This window comes from Alligator mississippiensis, chromosome 9 (assembly GCF_030867095.1).
Source record: "Alligator mississippiensis isolate rAllMis1 chromosome 9, rAllMis1, whole genome shotgun sequence".
Lineage (NCBI taxonomy): Eukaryota > Metazoa > Chordata > Crocodylia > Alligatoridae > Alligator > Alligator mississippiensis.
This window is the reverse complement of record NC_081832.1, coordinates 49,443,248-49,458,163: the sequence shown is the minus strand read 5'-3', so window position 1 is coordinate 49,458,163 and position 14,916 is coordinate 49,443,248. Positions and strand designations below refer to the sequence as shown.

At 43.2% G+C, this 14,916-nt stretch overlaps 1 long non-coding RNA gene across 1 annotated transcript in view; it reads left to right on the top strand.

Moving 5' to 3' along the window:
* The first annotated feature begins 225 nt into the window (after positions 1 to 225).
* The window catches only part of LOC132252485 (uncharacterized), a 124,249-nt gene continuing 109,558 nt past the window's right edge, over positions 226 to 14,916 (top strand). Inside the window, exon 1 of the long non-coding RNA XR_009464389.1 lies at positions 226 to 840. This is a non-coding gene — a long non-coding RNA (uncharacterized LOC132252485). The remainder of the gene's footprint in view (positions 841 to 14,916) is intronic.

Sequence of the window (14,916 nt, the reverse complement as noted above, 5' to 3'; positions counted from 1 at the left end):
TGGTTTATGTGCACTGAACTTCTGTTGTGTTACAGATTTGAACTGATTTCTGAGGTTTGTGTGTAATTCCTGTTCCCAGCCTAAAACACTAGCAAGCTGTGCAGGGTTATACGCTACAGCAGTTGAAACCTCCAGGGTGTAGACTGGTGCAACTGTGAATTTTGAACAGTTGGCTAGTTCAGAAACATTTAGGTAAGTAAAGGAAGGGGGGGGGGGGGGAAGAGCTGCATTAGAAACTTCTGGGTGCACTGTTGCTTTATTATTTATAGCAGGCTCAATAAGAAAACCTGTACAACCCTTGCAAATCACTGCAAGCAAACTAAATGGGATTAGTTGAGAAAGGGACACCAAGATGCACGAAAACAACAGCTTTTCTATGTAGCAGTCACCACCCTTATGACTCCACTATTAATTGCTGCATGATCACTACCCTGTAAAGCAGTCAGTAAAGCTTGGGAAAGCAAACTCCTCCTCCTCCTCGCTCCCCGTGTGCCTCTGCTTATCAAGTTCCATCGGGGCAGCCACAGCCACAGAGCATCCTGTAATGTGTCTGCGGGTGCCGCGAAGAAGCTGAAGGGAAGAGCCCCATCTTCAGCAAACACAATACTGCTGTTCCTGAAAGCTTTTATTGAAGGAAGTCTCGGTGCAGAGGCTGTGGGTCTGTCTCTGAGCTAGAGTTTTGTGCATTGCACAAAGTGCCATCGAAGTTGTAAAGATCACAGGAAACAAGATTCTGCCTTTGCATTTAAATCATGAGCGGCTGTTCAAAGAGATGCAAGCATGGGATTGTTAAATTTGCCCAGACCATCTTTAAGCTCATCACAGGCACCCTCAACAAAGGTAAGTCACTGCTGTTCATTTGTTCTGTTTCGCTGTCAGCTGTGCCGAGTAATTGCGGTTGCATCTTAGGAGGTTTGCTAGTGAGATTTGCAGGTCTCTTCGGGGATGTTCTGCTGGGGGTCTGAGCAGCAGTTGCTTTTAAGGAAGTGAATGAGTGCTGTGTGCAGTGAAGGATGCACTGATGCTGTGTAGCCTTATGTAATTGTTTCCAACTTTTGAAATGTAGTTTGTGATGTGCATCTGATCGGGGTATCTGCAGACTGCTGCATGCTCGTGTGCTGCCAGTGGGTCCCTCTTCGAAAGCAGCTTGTGTGCTGTGTGAAGAAGTTAATATTGGACTGTGTTTGGAAATAATGTAGAACTCATGAGTGATCAGTACTTCAGACAGTTGTTCCCTGCTTGGGCGTTTATGATATACTTGTCTTACCAGCATTTTTGTAAATTGTGTGATTCAAAATGTAGGTTGTTGTTTGAATGCTGTTCAGCGTTTTTAGCTAGTCACCTAGTTTACACACTTTGTCCTGAGTAGGTGGAAGAGAAATAAAGTTAATAGAGATTTTATAAAAAAAGAACCAGACTCATCTTTGTTGTAACTTCTGAGGTGTCATATTGATTAAATAGCCCTGGAAGTGTTTTTGATGACTACTCCCTTACACGGATATTTCTTCTCCATCTTCACTTATTTAAATACTGTGATTATTTACCAACAACTACCCTCACGCTAATAGGTAATCTGCAGGGTCATTGTTTGTTATTTGTTAAAGTTTCAAAGGCTGTTTCCATTGGTTGCTTGCTAATCAGAAACTTGGGTCATGGGCCTTAGTACAGTTTTGGTGGAATAAGGGATTTCTTCAAAGTTCCTTGAGATTGCAGTAATAAGTAAAGAACTGTTTTTTAGGGGGGAAAAAAAGAGTTCTTCATTATGAATATGATGATGATTCTAGTATTAAGAATATTCTACAGTTCTCTGTTTTATTTCTGTGTACATATATAAAGGTTTTTTGAGCTCTTATTTTGCCAAGATGGGCATCATAAAAACACTCATTTAGTTTTCAGATAAATTTAGAAACCTCAGAAGTGTTGTATGGGCTTGTTGATTATTTGGGAAACATGCTCGGGCATGAATTTTTATGTTTCTGGTTGGTTTTTTTTTTTTCTTGGAAGATAAATACATCCTATGAGATGCTGTGTTTTGTTTGTTTCTCTGTTTGTTTAAACAAAAACCAATGTGTATCAAATGGTAAGAATTAAAATATTAGCAGAGCTCTGTTTAGTAGGGACTGGGGAATTAATTTATTCATTCTGCTCGCTTGTCTCTATTATAAAGAGACATGTAAATAACACAGATTAAACAACTGGGTTTAAAAAAACCCAGTCTGTACAAACAAAATTACAGTCTGTTTAAATGTACTTTTTCTCTTTTTTTATTATGGTTCTTTTGCTGTTTACCTACTCTTCTGGGTCTAAAGACTGTCAAACAGCACATCTCAGAGGCAGACAAGAGATTAAAAACATGTAAAAGTCTGTCACAAATAGCTGTTAGGTGTCTCTGTAACTCTTGATTATTGTCAAGGTGACTTGTTTTATAAAACACTATGGAAAAGTTTGTAGAAGAAGGGTTATGGTCCTGGCAGGTGCTTGTTAACATTTCTAGACCTGAGAGAATAGCAGTGCTACAGTATGAGAGTGAGCTTTCCCCTAGTGAAGTCAAGCAATTTTCTAACCTATGCTTTAATGGGTGGAAGGCAGTTACTGTATGCATTACAAAATCCTGCATTCATGACACCTTCCCACTTGCCATTTGCAGTCACCAGAGTTTGTCCTTCACTTGAGTTGTCTTTCTTCAGGACAGCAGGGGTGCAGAACGGATACAAAGGAATCTTTGCTCTGATTCCATATTTCTTAATGGTTCATTTGGTTCGGGTCATCTAATGGGAACATCTGTAGCAGTCCCTGCTTTGACCAATGAACAAATCAACACTAGTGACTTTCAGAAGAACAATGCTACTGCCCCCAAACACAAGAGCAGTATAAATGATTATAGAAAGCAAAGCATGTGATATTTTTCACTTAAGGGACAGCACCTCTGCAATCATTGTGGTTTTCTCTATTGTAGAATTGTAATAAGGAATGATCTATTTTGCCCACATTTTTCCTATGGCGGTGTCTCATTTCAAGCTGCTCAGACTAGATATAAATGGTCTCCAAGGTTTAAAGAATTGTAAAACCTTTATCATGTATTTTTTTTAAATTTTGCTGCATGAGGTTCTGAGTGGAAGCTGCAGCCCCAGGGCAGAATAAACAGTCTGAATAAGTTACTTAAAATGGATATCAAAGTTGTAGTATAATTAAAGCTACATTATTTCCCTATTATAAGCTATAAATCTAACTAGATTTAACTTCTGACCTAGATTTATGCAACTTTTGATAGTACAACGTGGCTGTTTCTGTTGAGAAATGCTGCATGAAAAACAGTTTTGTAACCCTTCCCCTACAACATGGAATGATGGGATTGTAGCATCGCCTACTGTTGTATAGAGGCAACAAGCTGTTTGCTTTCTTTTCTATGTTAATGTGGAGTTCAGAGATGGTTAGTCAACCTATTCTGATTTGGGCCTGTCACTGCACCCAGCTTAAAAGCTCCTGAGCACTTCTCTGTCCTGTCTCCAATCCAATCTCTCTATATGGTTAATTCTCAATACTCAGAAGAGAGGGCAGTAAGTCCTTTGGTGCAGAGGGATCCATGTATACCTAAAGCAAGAAGGAATATTTGGTTATATCCCACTCTTGTCTTCTGAAAATCCCTGTCCTTCCCCAACTTGACCATGTAGCTAAACTCAGTATATGGAATCTGAAAAAGTAACACAGGTTGCAGGGAACCAGTCTGTGTGCACTTGATTGGAATATTAGCTATAGCTGCAGGGCCTCAGTTCTCTTTTTAAAAGACCCAGCTTTAGTTTTAGATTCTCATGTTACTGCCCACTAATGCTCTGTGGGAGCACTGGCCCTCTAACTTTAGGGGATTTGCTGAATGCCAGGACTGGATTCATGCAGAGCTTCCTACTTGGGCCACAGGTGTCCTGCTCTGGTTTTACTCTTCTGGGTGTATGTAAAGCCCTCACTGATATTATGTGGCTCAGTCATCTGTGAGTAGGTTAAGTGACCAAAAGTGAAACAAGCTGAAATAGCACTTTCTGGGTTTCTACTATAGGATTCTGATTAATGAGGTAAGATAAGCTTTTTATCTAACTAATTCTTACCATGGCCAGGCTTCAAGAAATTGGTGGTGCCCTAGTCTGTCCTGCTGTCTTCCTGTGGCACGCTGTAGGGTTTTGCTTCCTTTTTTTGGTACTAAAGATTTTAAGGGGGTTGGCAGTGCTTTGTGGCTGTACTCTGCAGGAGGAGCCAGACTGGATGTTCTTGTGGAGTCTTTTGGACAAATGCATATTGCATAGTTGCCTGTAATTGCACTGTGTAGCCTTTCAGTCCTGTGGGATTGGTTTAAGGTCTAAAACATCTAAGAGTTTCCTTTGCAAAAGCAAATAAACCACTGCACATTAATTACCCTTTAACCTTCACTCCTTGGCTGTCCCATTTGAGTTATGTTATTAAAAATCCTTGCTAAAGGCTTTCAGTTCTATTTGTTTGCTTCTCCCATCTTGGTTCTGAAATGTAATTCATTTGGAACTGGTAATTTGTCCACTTTTCTTAGTTTTAATTGCCTAATTATCTGCTTTAGTGCAATGATAAAGCCTTCAAACATCTTGTTCTCTCTGCAGCCTCCCTTGAACAAGTGAATGCATTTTGGGAAATTCAAAAGTGCAACATATGCATGCAAGCTCATTTTATAATGTGGACTGTGCAGTTCTTATTTTTGCACCCAAATGACATCTTTTCTTCCTGAAGAGGGTATGAGATTGCAATGGGCCAGCTCCTACTCCACCTGTTAGTCACCTAAGTGTAATCCTGCTCCATCCTGCTGAAGTTCCAGAAAAATGTTAACACTTCATCATAGACTTCTAAGTAACTGGAAGCAGCAAGTGGAGGAGGACCCCATCACCTTTCATGTCAGTTGTTTCTCAGGGACTTGAGCAGTGAGCAGGATCACAATTAAGTGCATAAATTGATTTAAGTGTCTAATAGGTGGAATAGGATCTGGTCCAAAGCCATATACATTCATATATGTACAGACTCATTGTTCCTTCTTTCCTAAGAAGCCAGGCTCTGGACATAGTTGAGTGTATAGCTGCCAAGTTAGATTAGGCCTGGTGGTATCAGTCTCTGAAAAGGGAAGGGCTGCATAGATGTTGCCATGTGCTGTAGAGGCTGAAGACCACTAACAGCTCCTGTCCAAGGAGTATCTGAACTCCAGCAGAAACACTGCATTCCTCACCAGAACTCTGGTCCAGCCCCTCCTTTTATCTCTTCCAGTTCAATCTTTGCCTTAAAGCTGTAATTTGGCCCTTAATTAAAATGACCCCATTTTAAATATGTACGACTTCCACAATACATCTAAACTTATTTAAAATCTGAAGGCTTCAATGCTGGCTTATCTATGCAGTTCTGAGGAAATAAACTTGCTTTATTCAGCCTTTTTAATTTTAATTGCACATCTAGAGTGGGGCTATTATTCCATTAACTGTTGGTGGACATTCTGTGACTGGCACAGTGAAATCTTACTAACTACTCGGTGTTGCTGTTCTGTTGGGAGTACGAATACTGTGGTTCAAAAAGCAAGTGCAAGAAATTCAGAAGGATCAATAAAAATTAGTCTGACATTGGAGACAGGTATTTTTGGGAGAAGCTTTATTTACAGGATCTAGTCTCATAGAGACAAAACACTAAACCTGGAACAACCTGTGCTTCAGAGAGCAATACTCAAGGTACTGTTGTGTCAGCTCTCCCATTTTTCTACACTTTTAGTTTTGTAAATCTTCTTTAAAGAAGGAAAGGGGATCTAGAGGCCTGATGAATATATCAGCTGTTAGTACATATTGTCTCTATTCATTAGACTCCAAATATAAGCAGAATCTGTTTATAAAAATATTCTGTGGAGTGTTATAAACTTGCGTTATTCTTTACCATTTTCCATGCTTGTAAACTATAAACTATAACAGCAGTACTGCTACCTTGGCTGTAGCAGGCTCTTTCACAGCAGAAATCACAGATTTATCTGTGCAAAAATGTACTCCAAAGGAATGTACACATTCTACAAAAGTTTCATTATTTAAAACGGATCTAGTAGATATTTACCCTGAAGATATGTATGTACCTTCTTTGCTCAAATCCAAGACCCATTTTAATTTAAGATAACCCCCTAGTATTAGATTCTGTACATGGAAATTTTATACATTTATTATATTTTTTCATGTATAGGATCTAATTATTGGAGGGACATATTAAGTTCAAAATGGTCGTAGATTTGTCCCTAATTGTGAGTGGAAGGGGGAAGACACGTAGCAGAACAAAGTGTGGTTTAGGCTGTTTCCCACCCCAACCTTGCCCCCAGCTAATCCCTCCCCTCCTGATTCCCAACCTCTGCTGCTGCTGGATTTTTCCCTCCCCCCTCCGCACAGCTACCCCATCCTCGACTCATGCTGCTGTCCAATCAGAAGTGTGGGTTGGGATGGAGCAGAAGCATGTTGGGGGATGGGCAGCAGCATATGCTTTTCATTGGGCAGGGGATTAGTAGCATGTGCTGCTTTCCCCCATCCACTGACCTGAGCTGCTGCCCAGTGCCCTATACATGCTGCTCTTGCATCCCTTGACCTATGCTGTTTCCCAATTTTCTGTGCTCAGACTCTGACTCGCATTGCTGCCCATCCGCTGCCTGATTCCAGACTCTAGCCCTGGTTCCTGACTGGCACTCGCTACCCTGCTGCCGACTTTGACTGCTTCAAGCAGCAACAGCCCTGGGACAGAGTTGGAGCTCTGGTACTCAGATCCAAGATAAGGCTTGTTTTTCCCTGTGTCAAAAGAGGGGAAGAAAACTCGTCTTGGATTTAAGTAAGGAGGAAATTCAGGAATGTCATTCTCATTCAAACCAGTGAAAAAAACATTGTTGGGTACAGACAGAAATAATGATTCAATATCAAAGGATATTGGCAACGGTTACATCTGTGTGATTCTGTAATGCAAGTGTAATAAAACATCTCCAATTTTAACTTTGCTTCATTCTGGGTCAAAGTTAGGACAGTTCCCCAACTTCTATTCCTCTAGGCTCATGCAGACTTGACAGCACCTAAAAGTGAAGGCTCCCTTCTGAGCAGCAGGTTCTCCTCCCCCACTTTTAAAGAAGCTCAACTTTAAATTGTCCATACCCTCCATGTGCATGCTCCTAGGGTTTGTCAGTTGTGAGTGTGGCCCAAACACCCATTATAGTCAGGTCCAGAACAGTTATGTCACTTATACTGGATTAAATTGATGTAAGCAAAAGGAGAAATGAGTTCTCTTTCCCAGACAATGACACTTTACATATTTGTAATTACAAATTGTTATTAGCAAGTTATTTCATCTGAGTCTGTTTAGAAAACTAGCAGGGCATTAGGATAAAGTTCTGATCTTAGTGATGGATTTATGGCTACAACTGCATTCAGGCATCAGCCAGTCCCACCACACAAAAAATGCATGTAGATTATAACAATGTGCAACTTTCTGGATATTGATCAGTTGAGTATGTACTGAGTTCTTGCAAGTCATACGGTCTTCTCTCCAGGAAATCCTTTGACATCATCCTACAGTCATCACTTTCTGCAAGTTGACTGCTCTCACCTACCATTCTGTGAATCTCTACTAAGCAAGACCCTTCAAATTCTGGGGTGGCTGGCTGGAGGTAGATACCTTTAGCGCACAGTGCAGAGCAGTTTAACCAGTTTAGCGCACAGTGTAACCAGTTTAAGTTGCTAGGCCAGATTTTATCTCCTTGACTGAAGAAGCAAGAAAACAAGTTTGTGGGAGGAGGAGTGCAAATGGCTTTTACTCCTGTTCAGGAGAAAATGCTATAGTCTGAACAAGTAAACTATGTGGTGCTGATCCAAGATCCCATAGGGCACCAATCAAAATTAAAAAAACAACCCAGTCCATCTGGTGAGATAATATTTGGCCATCATTTTCATTGCAAAGTAGTATAGAATGCAGCACTTCCTTCCAGCAGCTCTGGCAACTGTGTCACTCCTGGTCTGCAATTCCCCAGAAAGTTAAGTCCTATCCCAGCAATCGGTACCAGTTCTCTCCTTGCAACTTTTCAACTTTGCATCCTGTGTACAATTTTGCTTCCTCTTCTGAATACTAATATACAAACAGAACCTTTGGTTATAGGTTGTAAATTTAGACTGCAACATAAATGGAATGTTTATAAAAACAATTTAACAGATCAGGTCAATCTGGTTAGATTTTGCAGTAGATCTATAGTTTCTCCAGCAGTTACTTACTTCCAAAAGTTGCTGTTGCATAAACCAAGTCTGATTTAACTGGATTTTTTTTTCTTTTTGTAGCTTAAACAAAAGTTAAGTCCAGTTTAACTTGATTTTTTTGTTGAACTACTGTTGAATTTTTTGAAGAACTACCTTGCCTGATGATTGGCTTTAGGTGCAAGTAAATGACTACTTAGAAATAACTTGCATTAATTGAATAATGTAGCAAACATTTAAAAACATCTAATAAATCCATCAGAAACTTTCAATTTGCAATTTAGACTAGAATAGGAAGAGCTGTTTGTGACTTGGAACACTGTATTTAGTGTGATTAATTTGAAGATTTTATTGTAAATTAAGGAAAGCTACCTTTAAAATAGCTAAAGTTAGCAGGGATCCCTGGGTAACATTCTGGCAGAAGACCCATATGGGACAATGTGACTGCAAAAGTGGGTGCCTCAAACTATATAATGAATTATCAACAAGTTGCACAGGTGAAAGGACAGGAGAAAATTTAATGTCAGCCTTTTTTTCTATTTACAAGCTGAACGAAAAAAATATATTTTAATGTTTGTTTGAAACTGCTTTTTTTTTTTTTTTTATTCCTGTTCTGCAAATGGTTTGTTGTCGATACTTGGCTGCTGGTGTTAATTACATAAACCAAAAAACAGCATTTCTGATTTATGATTGGATTCCTAACAGAATAACCAACACGACATATTTGTAAATCTTAAGGTCAGAGATGCAATTGAAATTCACTTTTGGTTCATATTTTAGCTTAAAATTTGTTTTATGTACTTGTGTTGGCAAAGCCCAAGAACTCTAAGCAAAAGTGGGAACAGAAAGAATATAAAGAATGAATCCAAACTCATGATCTACTTGAAATTAATATTCATATAAAATTTCCACATTTGCACAGCTTTAATAAAAATCAATAGCATGCATATCTCATTTGACTTTTAGTCTGCAGTTGACTTTAACTTCTAATTTTGTTCTTTGTAATGACAGTTTCACAACATTTCCCTTTTGGAGCATGTGGGTGGACTACATTTAATGCTGATAACTAGGAGTTAAGTAATCTGAGGTTTAAAATAAGAGTGATTAATGGGGTTTTATAAATGGGACACATGGTACAATAGTCTTACATTACAGAGTGAGAGAGGGAGAGAAAGTGCTACAACACACTTGATGAGGTGCTAATCTTGTAAAGCCAAAATAGAGATTCAAGAGCATAAAAAATAAAACCTTGTTATGTAATTTACATACCGGTAATTGCATCTACAAGTTAATACACTTTCAATCTACTGTGTTCTGAAAATTGTCTAGCATTTTAAAATGTGGCAAAGAATTTAACGCTTACCTGGGTGTAGTGGTATACGTGTAGAATATTTATTTATTTATTTTTTTTAATTCTTGTTGTCTCAGCTGCAGTTTAAACTTATTTTGCCAATGTAGAAAAGTGGTTTTGCTTTTTCTAATGTTGTTCTCCAATTATCTTTCGCATATTTCACTCATACTTGTTGTGACAGGTGAGCCTTCCCTTGACCAGTCAGTGTTGGTTGCCCACCTGTATCTGGGCAAACTGCCACCTTATTCATCTACCATGCCTTATAAAGTCATTAAGATGTTAATTAGGCAGGAGTCTGCCCTTCATGCGCCCTGATGCCAAAGGACAGTACACACACAACTCCAACCTTCCCTTATCATGTCCCATGCCTCACAGATGTCTCCCTTAAGTTGTACTATGCTCCTGCTTGAGGTAGGGCCAAACTCAGTACGCTGCTAGGCCTCACTCATGCTGCCCTGTTTTGAGCCTCACACATCACCCCCCCTCACTGGGGCCTCTACCACTCCACCCTCACTCACTGTGCCTCTTACGCTCATTCACCCTGCCTTGCTCTCTTGAGCAACCATGTAGGCTATCAGGCTTGTCTGTGCACTCCTTGGCGAGCTCTGTCACAGCCTTTTAGACCTCTCCCATGAGCCTCATCTGTGCGGTGGCCAGGCAACTTGCCAAACACTGGGATAACTCTGCCCATAGCCCCTCACTGGGTGATGCATCACTCTCACCCCTTCCTTGGGGCCAACACTCCACCCCCTATGCTGGGGCCCCAGGGTCTTATACCCTCAGGGCTCAGGTGCCTCTCTCTAGGTGTGCCTGGGCCCCAACTCCACCCTCTCACTAGGGCCTCGGGTCTTTCACCCACTTGGGCTTAGGTGCTTCTCTATAAGTGTGCCTGGCCCCAACTCCTGGGTCTTAAACCCCTATGGGCTCAGGTGCCTCTCAGCAGGCGTATTTGGACCCCCTGTTCCCACAGTGACCTACCAGATTGGGGGATGGGGTTTTAAGGCACCCCTACCTGCCTTTCACTGGGGAGGTAACTGGACTGACATTCCTTAGGGACTGTTTTGCCATGGACAGCCCTGCCAGACACCCTTCCCTGAAAGGGTGCAGTTTCAAGTTGTACCCAGGGCCAGGAGCCTCCTGCCATTCCCATAGCTCCTTCCCTTACTTCCAAGGGTGTTCTGTGAGCAGCAGCTAAGCCGGGTGTTGTTACTCCATTGGCTGTTGGTAGAAAACTGGTGGCTTAACCCCAAGAGCCTAGATCAAAAATGGCCGCCTCATTGGGGCTGGCCCAGACCTGTCGGCTGCCTGCTCCCAACTCTTAAAGTAGCAGACACCAAAGGTGCTCTGCCACCCACCTTCCCCCTTAAAATGATTAAAATGGTGGTCTGCTCCCTCCCCTCCAGCTTATAAAGACTGGGGGAGGAGGGGGAGATTCTCCTGGTTGCCGTCCTTGCAGGCACTTCTCCAGCCTGCCGCAGCCCTCACTAAGTGGCGAGCACCCAAATTGTGCTCTGCCACACTTGTGTTACTGAACTCATAATAAAATGAATTCACTTTAGTCCATGTATTCCAGTCAGACTTGTTTTAAATGTTAATAATGAAACCAAGCAAAGAAGAAAGATTTCTTTGGGGGAACATAATATAAATGACTCATTGTATTAGTAGCTATTTTGCACTGACAGTTTTTTTTTTTTTTTTTTTCTTACAGAAGACATTACTAAAGACAAAGGACTAAGTCCACTTAGGCCTCTCTGAGATCTTCAGAATATTCATTCAGCAGCTGTATAATCTTGCAGGTGCCTTGAGATTTTTAGAGTCTTAATTTCTCTCAGTAGTCATGCACAGGACCATCTGAACCAGGGGGCAGGCAATTATTTGGGCTGGTGGGTCACATAGGGAGTTTTGGGGAACTGTTACAGGCTGGGTCAGCACCACTCCCCACAACAGTCACCAAACCTCCCTATGTAGGATGGGGCTGCAGGTTGGTGGGGAGCTGGCATGAGTGTGGATGGGCTGGTGTGGATGCTGGGACTACCCTCTTGCACCTCCCTGTGTGGGTGCTGGAGCTATTCTGCTGCTGCTGCCTGCTGCCCAAGAGCAGGGGTTCTCAACCACTGGGCTGCAGCCCAATACCGGGCTGCAGAGATTTGGCTGCTAGGCCATGGCTTTCATAGATTCATAGATGTTAGGGTCGGAAGGGACCTCAATAGATCATCAAGTCTGACCCCCTGCATAAGCAGGAAAGAGTGCTGGGTCTAAATGACCCCAGCTAGATACTCGTCTAACCTCCTCTTGAAGACCCCCAGGGTAGGGGAGAGCACCACCTCCCTTGGGAGCCCGTTCCAGACCTTGGCCACTCGAACTGTGAAGAAGTTCTTCCTAATGTCCAGTCTAAATCTGCTCTCTGCTAGCTTGTGACCATTGTTTCTTGTAACCCCCGGGGGCGCCTTGGTGAATAAATCCTCACCAATTCCCTTCTGTGCCCCCGTGATGAACTTATAGGCAGCCACAAGGTTGCATCTCAACCTTCTCTTGCGGAGGCTGAAAAGGTCCAGTTTCTCTAGTCTCTCCTCGTAGGGTTCATACCACCGGGGGTAAAGCTGGGTGGCAGGACAGCCCCAGGAGGGAGGCAGCTGGCTCTGTGCTCCCCATCCCTCTCCCACTGCCATGCCCATACCTAGAAAAGCACTGCCTGTGTACTAGGTACTGGGGCCCATGCTGGGTCGAGCAGGACCCCCAAGCCTTGCCTGTGGCTGGGAGCAGGAGGATGCGGGTAGGGAAATGTATGGAGTAGAGGACAGAGAGGCAGCTCTGCTTGCTCCTAGGAAAGGCAGCAGAGCCCGTTCTTCCCAGGAAGCCCCAGCTGGGTCCCCCTGGACCACCACCTGCACAGCCCCTCCCCTGCTGCCCCATCCCAATCTGATTCTTGCAACCTCCCCCCCCATAAAAATTAAATTTAAATATATAAATTAAATTTAAATATGTAAATTAGAGCATGCCAGGTCTCAATATAAAAAGTTTGGGAACCCTTGGCCTAGGGGTGGTATTAGTGATGGTGGTATGGAGTAGGTACAGGTTCCGCTTTTTCCCGCCATCACTGCTGCTCATTGTGACTGGTGTGGGAGGGTCCAAAGCAGGGCGCTGCAAGGACACTGACCCCCTGCCCCCCCCCTCCCCCCCAAATGCAGGGTGCTTTGGGGCTGGGGCCTGGGCTGTATGTTCAACCCTGGGCTTGGGCCCTGCCTGTGCTAATCTCCATGGGGCTGGGGATGATGGAAGCAGCAGCAAGAAGGAGCCATTGTAGCCATCTCTGCATCTGGGCACCTGCTGTCACCAGTGCTGCTTCTGGGCTGCTCGTCTACTTAGAGGGGCTGGAGCTGATACCCAGCTGCAGCTGCAATGGCAGCAACCTGGGTACAGAGGCAGTGGTGGCAGCTCCTTTCAGCCTCTGGCCCTGGCCTGGGGAGACTGGCTTGGGCAGGGCCTGAGCCCCAGGGTGAGCACATAGCCCCTGTCCAGCCTACCCTGAAGTGGAGGTTGGAGTCCCTGTAGCACTTGCTCTGGACCTGCCCACCCTGGCCACAATGAGTGGTAGTGGGAAAACGTGGGGCCCGGAGCCCACACGAGGGCTACTGCTGAGGCCACCACTCATCGTGGACAGGTTGGGAGCAGGTGCTAAAGGGATCCTGACCCCCCTGCATGGAGTGGGCCAGGGCCTGGGATGGATGGCGGCCGGCCTGCATGAGGCCAGTCTGTTGGAAGCCAAAAAGAGCTGCCACCACCACCACTGGGGCTGCAAGGAAATGAAGTTCAGCCATGGAGCTGCCCTAGACCCATTGCATGCCTAGGGGAATCAGGATGTGCTACAGGCTGGACAGCGCTTGGGCCAAACAGGATCAAGGGATCCATTACAGGCGTGTACCTCTGCAGATCAGATCTGACCCATTGGCCATATTTTGCTAATTCCTGATCTAGACACTGTAGCCAGTGAGCTGCTGGGTGCCTTCGCACTTTCCTAGTGGTTAGTTTAGGTAGCTCATCACTCGGCTTTCTAACTAGCTTAAATCTTATTCTTAGGTGCCTAGCCCTCCTTATGTATTGTTGGGATTCTGGTTCCCTAATTTCACTGGTTGGGAATGCACCTGATAACCAGGGATCCGGGTTTTTATTCAACAGGGAAAAATGCAGACTTTCTCCTTAAAGGAGAAAACATGGGAAATGGTAGGTTTTCTCATGCAGGCTGGCAAGGCGCTGGGGGGGAGCAAGAGGAGGGCAATCAGGCAGGGGGTACCAGGTATATGTGCACACGCACACATATGCATGGCAGCCTAAAACGTGGGTTTGGATATTTTAATCGGAGAATTTGCAGTGTCGTCGTCCCCCCCCCGGTGGCGAGAATTTGTGATTTTTACAGAGAGAGAACCAGAATCCCTGGTTATAACACCTGACTGTTGGTGGAATTAGCTCCAAGTAGTTTTTAGTAATTGCCTTGAAAAATGGTCCTGTGCTATAGCTGCAGATGCCATGATTTTTGCTCTTTGCTGAAAAAGTTTTGCTTGGATTTACAGAGCTTGCTCTGAGGGGGCCGCTTTTCCTAAATACAGAAGTTGGGGTTTTTTTTGTAATTGGCTCTGGTGTTGATGCAGATACTATTGTTTAATCTACTGGAAGAAATGGATACCATTGGTGACCATAGTGTTCTTGTAAACATGTGATCTTTTGCTTTTTTGGATATCATTTATTTTTTATTTTTATATTATTTTTTTCACCGAAAGGAGTTTGTCCTTATAAAACAAACCCTATTACCATGGATTCCATATAATCATGTGGTTGGCAATTAAAGCACAGCAGTTTAAATTAGCCCCAAATCCAGGACCCAAACTAAAAATAGATATGTGTAGCTTGTTGTTACAACCATAATTTTTTTAGGCACTTGGGCTGCCACAGGATTTTCTCTTTTTCTTCTTTTTAAAGGTTTTCTTAAACTTTTCTTGTAGTCTGTATATTGTCGGAGTGTAATGGCAGTTGTTGGAGGCTATCTCTGTTACATGAACTCTGTACTCCTATGCCTGTTGTGAAAGCTGCTCTCTATTCCTGACCTGTGTATACAGTTCTCATTGATGAAAGTGAAACTAGAGGATTGAGGGCAGTCCGTAGTCCTAAAGTTGTTAATTCCATGATGGACATCCACTCTGATACCTTGGTAGAACTCCTGGACTCATCTCTAATTACGCAATAAACCTTTTTAAATCCAGGTATTACCCCACGGAAGGCACATTGAGAGGTATCTGAAAATTTGTGATTGGCTCTTTTATT